Below are 7,634 nucleotides of genomic sequence, written 5' to 3'. Positions count from 1 at the left end.
CACACACACACACACACACACACACACACACACACACACGCATTTGTAGAAATGGACCAACTCCAGAGCACTGGGCAGAATCGAGCCCCCTGAATTCCCGCCCTCTTCTCTGCCGTCTGGACCGAGGCCCTGCTGCCCTCAGAGGGAGATGGAAGGGCTTCAGCTCATGCACACGCCTCTCTCCGGGTTGCCTGGTCAGCTTCGCCAACCTCACTCTGATTGTCTTCCACTTGAATGTGACATCCAAGATGTAGTGAGCGGTGGCCTGTTTCCCTGTTGCTTCATGTCCAGCCATAGGTTTCCCAAGACCGCTGTGCTCCTTGGGCTTTTGTCTCTGTTCAGACCTCCCCTCTCCTTGTCTCCAGCGCTCCCCTTCCCAGAGCCTGTTAGGTGCGTTTCTGAGGTGAGGAATAGAGGAAGGGTACGTAGGGATGACGTGGAGGTCGAGGGCAACCAGGGATGTTTTGTTGCTGCTGTTCTTCCTGAGGACACAATCACGTGATCAGCTTGGCCGGCATGGCTTCCTACTCATTCTGCCATGCCAGGGGGCCAGGTATCCTGTCCCTTGGCTCCTGCCCACAAATGTTCATTATTCATTCATTCAGCAAACACAGCCTCCCCAGGATAAGCACTTCTGCAGGCCTGGTCTAGAAACATTGAGTAATAGTATGGGGTGCCCAGTATGTGTCAGGTACTGTGCCAGTCACTGACTAGCCAGGGCAAGGGAATCACAGGGCTGACCTCACTTCATTCCCCCGCTTCCAGAGGCCACGGACCCCTTCCAGTCTGGCAGAGAAAGTTCCCTCCCTCCAGGTATTTGTGTCTGTTTCACCAAACCAGGTTCAGCCTCATTCTCCCTCCAGACCCCAGGTCTGCAATGCTGACTGCAGCTCAGACCACCAGCCCCATTGCTCAGCCCCACAACGCCCCTCTTCACCGCCCCTTCCCTCCACCTGTGCTCGTGGCGTGCCCAAAAGAGGATTTGGAGTTAGCATGCCGGACATCAGCTAGCTGCTTCTACTTCTCTCTGCCTAGCACAGAACTGGGAGAAGCCAGAGCCTCTACCTCCTCCCCACGCACTGCTCTGAACAGCTCAGAAAACCAGCCACACTCATGCTCATGCGTGCAAATTAAGGCCTGTCTGAAGCTCCCTATAAGCCCTTGCCGCTGTACCCCAAGGGGCTGTTTGAGCAGTGGCCCTGTTTCTTAACCAGGAATTTTCCCTAGACCTCCAGAGTGTCTTCTCTCCTTCACCTTCTCCCGGACCACTTATGGAATCAGAACCTTAGAACTGGAACGGATCGGAGAAGTCATCGAATGGGAGTGCATTAACACCAGCCTGAGCTTGTTTCTGCTCTGGCTGCCTTGCCTTCCCCTCCACCTCAGAACACACGTGCACACAGACCCGTGTACAGGCGCCCAGCCCCTCACCCTTTCCTTGTCTCTGGAGTTCAACCAGGCTGCCCTAGAGCGCTCTGAGCACCCGTTCCCCCTTTGCCTAGAAAGCAGAGATGTGGGCATGCCCTGGCCGCGGAGCATGTGAGCAGAGAAGGACTAGGGGGTGAGAGGAAAGGAAAATGAAGGTGACTTCAATGGAGGATCCATTTCTCTCCCCTGACTGTACCAACTTCATGTACTTTTGGCCTGGCTGCAAGGGGCAATATTGGTTTACTCTTGTATTCTTCAAAAGTTACAGAACTGTGTCTTAAGAGAATTATTTATAGTTACTATAACTGAATTGACAAATGTCAACTTAACTGATAAATTATATTTGGTAAAATAAAGCGGATGTTTATTTAGATGGTTGGTTTCTATGTACCTCCTCAAAAAGCAGCTTCCAGCCAAGCAGGCTGGTGCATCCTATGGTCCCAGCACTCTGGCAGGCGGAGATGAGGATCTCAAGTTCCACCCAGCCTGGGCAATTTCGTGACTTAGCAAGATTCTGTCTCAATAAAGAGGGATGGGTAGCCAGACGTGGTGGCACACGCCTATAATCCCAGCACTCAGGAGGCTGAGGCAGGAGCATCACAGAATCTGACGCCAGCCTGGACTACATAGTGAATGAGACCCTGTTTCTCAAATAGAACGGGATGAGGATGTAGCTCAGTGCACAAGCTTCAACCCCCAGTTCAGGAGAAAAAAAAAAAGCTTTAGCTATTTTTTTGGTAGTCCTACCACCTCTATGTTCAGTAGAAAGGGGTCTAAGTGTGATGAGCAATAAAATATTGACATATAGAGGTTGTGTGATAGAAAACGTCAGTCACTGAGAAAGAATAGGTCTGTACTCTGGGACGTTCCAAAAGCCAAATGCAGAGTCCTTGCTCTCAAGGAAATTCTGCTGTGGTTTCTCCGCACTTGGCTTCTTTTTTGTGTTGAGGGTGTGAGCATCCATGGGTTAAGATCCCTTCCCGGAAAAGGTTTACAATTAGGTCAGGTCAAATAATAGCTGTTATCTGTTGAATATTTCCTATATGACCAGGATGCTCAACTTTGTAAGCCATTAGAAATTACAATTCACAACAAAGGGTCTGGGTCAGGCAGGTCTGGGTTCAGATGTCAGCTCTTCTATTTGTACTTGTATGACCTTGGATAAGGGACTGAACCTTTCTAGGGCCTGTTTCCTTATCTGTACTCGTTCCCATTTTAATTATGATAATTATGAGGCTTCAATGAGGTAATATACATAAAATACTAAGCTCTCTGCCTGAAACCACTGTGCCCAAAAGTACTAATCAGTATTAAAGTGTGTGTATTAGCTTTCTGTTACTCTATCTAAGTACCTGAGCTTACCAGTTTATGACCAGGAAAGGTTTGTTTGGCTCGCATTTCAGAGGGTTCAGTCCTTGGTGGGTGGGCTTCATCACTTTTGAGCCTGTGGAAAAGCAGAATGTGGCAGTGAGTACATGGTGGGGCAAAATGCTCACCTCAGCAGCTGGGAAGCAGAGAGGCCAAGGTCACCATTCCACGGTTTATGTCAAGGGCGTGTCCCCAGTCACCCAAAGCCTCCCATTGGGCCCCATTTCTGAGTGGTTTCCACCACCTTTCCGTAGCACCAGGCTGAGGACCAGCCTTTATCACATGGCCCTTCAGGAAATACCCGGATCCAGGCTACCTGTAGGACAGCGCTGGAGGCCAGTGCCTGGGCGATGTCCATCCACTCCCACGGGGTGAACGGAAGATGCTGGACAGAGCAGGAAGTGGGAAAGGGCTCCAAGTGAAGTCACAGGGTCAGCGCGTTGGTCCACTTGGAGGATGCTGGGAAGAACGGGTGTTAGCCTGGCAGGGAATGGGAGGAGCAAGAGCCCTGCTACAGAGGGACCATGAGCTAAGCAAGGAAGTGAGCATCCGACCCAAGGAGCTGCCCATGGTTCCCTAGAGCCTGGAGTGCAGAACAGGACCACACGACCTTATGAGACATACTTGTGACAAAGCAATTTTTATATAAATATATTTAAATTCTAGTATATGTTTGTGATACATAATTGCACTTGTTTGGGGGAATATTTATATATGTATACTCTATATTTATTTGCCACATATTGATCATTTTCAGCCTCTTCTCCCCCACTCCTTCTCCAGAAGGCTTGTCTCCCAGTTCCCTACCATCTCTCCTTTACCTTGCTCTTTAAATTATTTATATTTGGGGTTTCTCTGAGGCAATTTTTCTAAGACAGCAGATACAGAAAGGCAGAATTAGAGTGCAGCCCCACCCAGGTCTGTCTGACGCCTACACTGCTGTTGGGAACCGCTGCCCACGTAGGACACAGTCCCCACAGGGTACTGCCCAGCATTGCATGGCATATGCTGTGTGCTGAATACGAGCTAATCTCAGACATCAGCCTTCGTAACAGCCCTGGGCTCTAGGACTAACTCTTCAAGGCAACCATGTGTTAATAAGGCTATTAAGAGAAAGAGAATTGCTTGTGAATTGTTTTATAATCATGTTTTAGTATACAATCTACTTTTTGGTTCGGTTTTTTGGGGGGTCTTTTGTTTGTTTTGGTACTGGGGATCAAACTTGAGACCTTGTGCTTGCAAGGCAGACAGCAGAACCACTGAGCTAAATCCCTGGCCCCATGGTTTTTGAGACAGGGTCTTGCTGTGTAATCCAGGCTGCTTTTGAACAGGTGGCGATCCTCTTGCCTTAGCCTCCTCAGTGATAGGACTATAGGCATGCACCACCATGCCTGGCTAGACAGTATACTTCCAAATAAGTCCTATTTACAACTTCAATATTATCTCTAGTAGGGCCGGGGATTTAGCTCAGCGGTTCAACCACCTGCCTTGTGAGCGCAAGGACCTGAATTCCATCCCCAGTACCAAAAAATTATGTCTAGCAACTATGAAAAAGATAATACCTCCATTTTACAAGGGAGAAATTGAAATTCAGAGAAGTTGATACCTTGCACAAGGTACTAAATTTGAACTCTGTGCTCCTTAACCATGCCTGGAGCCAGACGAAATGGCTACCAGGCTACCTATTACTGTGTAAGGAACACAAACCCTGCTGGAATTACTGTTTTTAAAACGGTGGCCTGCTATCTCAGTTTTGCTCATGAGACACTTGACTGCAAAATGTTGTATCCTGAAATAGTGTCTTACAATGGACATTTTAAAACAAGCCTCCCAGGCGCCAACTTATCTCTGATGATATTTCTGCAACATAATGACAGGCAGTGCTTCCAACCCCGAAATGAGGCAGCTGGCGTTCTTCTAAAGTTAGTGTCTCCTTCAGCTGAAATTCAGAAACTGAATCATGCACAGAGCCTGGCACTGTATTTCATTATATTATCTAAAGATAAAATCTTTCATTTGGCTCCCAAGGAAATGTCTCACTTGTAAGAATTTTTTTTTTTTTAAAGCACTAAAAAGAAAACAAATGACAGAGGACAGTTTGGGCAACCAGAAAAAAAATGTTTAAACATAATTTGACTTTATGGCTGCATTTATATTTATTTAATCATGAATGACTAATACTATCTAGCTTTTGATGTTTTTTGTGTTTTCTTTTTTTGGCACCAGGGATCGAACTCGAAACCTTTTGCTTGTGAGGCATGCGGCAGAACCACTGAGCTAAATCCCCGACCCTGTTGGTGGTATTTTTTTTTTAAAGTTCAGTTGTCGGAAAACTAAGTCCAAATAAATTAGAATGCTAGGTCATACTCATATTCATAGAGTACGAATTTCTTATTTTGAACGTTAGGTGATTTGCTGTGTGTTCTGTGGTTAAGTGAAGGAAACACTGCACAATCTGAGAGCATCGCTTCAAGAGAGCTCCAGGCTGGCCTGCCCAGCTTACTCACACGTTTATCTGTCCTTGACTTTGCCACAAATCGTACATGTGACATTTTTCAGCATTTTTCTTCAGTTGGTGACTAGTTTACAAATCATTCAGAAGTGAGGTTTCTGTTTTTCAGGAATTCAAAAGTGGTATGAAAAGAGAACCTAACAGGGCCGGGGATTTAGCTCAGTGACACCGGGCCTGCCTCAAAAGTGCTAGGTCATGAGTTAGATCCCCGGTACCAAAAAAAAAGGAAGCTAACTTTTCTTTCTCAGGACTGGGGGTTGAACCCAGAGCCTTTGCACAGAACCCAATCCCCAGCTCTTTTTAATTTTTTTATTTTGAGACAGGGTCTGTCTAAGTCACTAAGTTGCCCCTCCTGTCTCAAACTCCCAAAGTTCTGGGAGTACAGACACGGGCCATTGCACCAGGCTGAGAAACGAAGTCTCTAAGAGGATAACTGACCTGCCCCAGGTGGCAAAGACAGAGTATTGACTATGGTCTCCCGAGCAGCACCAAACCACAATTTCGGGAAGGTGGAGGGAGCTGTCACCACTGCCCAAGGTACCCTGAGAGACCCACTCCCACGCCTAGAGTGAAGCCTTCGTCTTTCTCCCTGTAACGTCCACACTACGGAAGACAGAACGGTCCATCCCGTGCCACTCTGTGTCTCTCACTCGGCTTAGCATCTGGTGATCCTTTTCCTGCATCAGGGTCAAAGCTGGCAGCCAGAATCCCCCGAGATGCACCTGGGCCACTTAGAATTCTCCTCCTCTTCCGGCCAGACACCACTGCCACGCTGCCCTCTCCAGCCAGAACAAATTCTTACTCTTTTTACTTCAGTACGTAAGGGCCCTGTCATCCACTTTTGGAATGAAGAAACCCAGAAGACATGCAGAGGATGTTGTATTCTTCTCCTGGGATGTCTCCCTAGTCCCCACACATAGCTTACTGTTTTAAAATAGTAATAATTAGATGTAGACAAATACTAGGTTCCCAGATCTTTTATCATGTGACCATAATTAACCTCTTTTGATGCCCAAAATGGGACAGTATTGCCCTCTCTGAGGGGTTATCAGGCACCAGAAGATTCAATAAATAGAAACGTTTACTATTATAATGATGTAATGTGGATTGAATTGGTTGAATTTTTAGTGATAAGAGAAATACTGAGCCTACACAGTGTGGGATAGTATGAAAGATCTAGAGAGTGGAGACTGGGTGGGCCTGGAGCCACCTGGGTTTTACCCATGACACGAGGGCAGTTGAAGGGACACAGCTCTGCAGTGAGGAAGGCCCGCCCCCTGGACAGGGCAGTCTCCTGGGTGAAGGCACCATAACCCTGAGCCCTACCTCATCCTCCAAAGCTCAGAACCCAGTTACCGGAAATTACCTCACATGTGGAGGTTGACTCAGACCCTCAGACTCACAGAGGCCTGTGCACCAGGCCAGCCTCAGCCTGACCAGCACATTGGTTCCATGGAAGCAAACTACATGGGGAGGCAGACGATTGGGAAATACCCAGGAAGTCTGGATTGCTGAAACTCCAAAGTATGTGGCGGTACGGTTTACCTCTTCAGCGTCTCCCGAAGCTCACGTGTGGAAGGTGGTGACTGGGTCACAGGGGGCTCTACTCCTCGGCAGGTTCATCCCCTGATGAGCTGAACGTGCTGCTCGAAGTCAGGCCTGGTTGGAGGAGGGTCACTGACGGTGTGACACAAGTACAGTCTTGTCCCTGGCTCCTCCCTTCTCTCGGGGCTTCCTGGCTGCCCTGGTTGAGCACCCTTTCCTCCATCATTCCTCTCTGCCATCCTATGCCCGTCAGGATGCCAGCTGATCACGGACTGAAACCATGCACCACAATAAGCCCCTCCTCCTTTAAATTGTGGGTGTTGGGTATTTTGTCCCAGTGATGAGAAAAATGACAAAGGCAAATGGCGTCAGGACTTGTTGGTTGGCTGCGCGCGTCTATGCAATAGATGAACGCCTGAGCAAGGGCCAGAGATCCTGGAAGACTCTGGTCCCTCTGAGACAGAGCCCAAACAGGTATGGCCAGGATTCTTGCTGTCTCCTTTCTTTACCTTCAGGCTGGCTGGCTCCCCTCAGATCAGGGCTCCTTCTTTAGACATGTTTACATCTTGGTGTGCTTCCTTGATATTTTCGAGTGCTTGGGGATGGGGAACTGTTAGTGGGCACCTAGATACCCATAGAAGCAATAATCTGTTTCCGCATCTCTTAGCAAGTTCAAAGGAGGTAGGAAATTCAAATAACGGCCTCCTTCTACAGATGCTACTCTCTCAGGGCCACTTCAACAGCTGCAATCACACATTCAATCCTTCAAAAACCAAAATCT

Source organism: Fukomys damarensis, unplaced genomic scaffold (assembly GCF_012274545.1).
Source record: "Fukomys damarensis isolate Sample0158 unplaced genomic scaffold, DMR_v1.0_HiC HiC_scaffold_11, whole genome shotgun sequence".
Taxonomy (NCBI): Eukaryota; Metazoa; Chordata; class Mammalia; order Rodentia; family Bathyergidae; genus Fukomys; species Fukomys damarensis.
Note: the sequence above shows the minus strand (reverse complement) of the source record.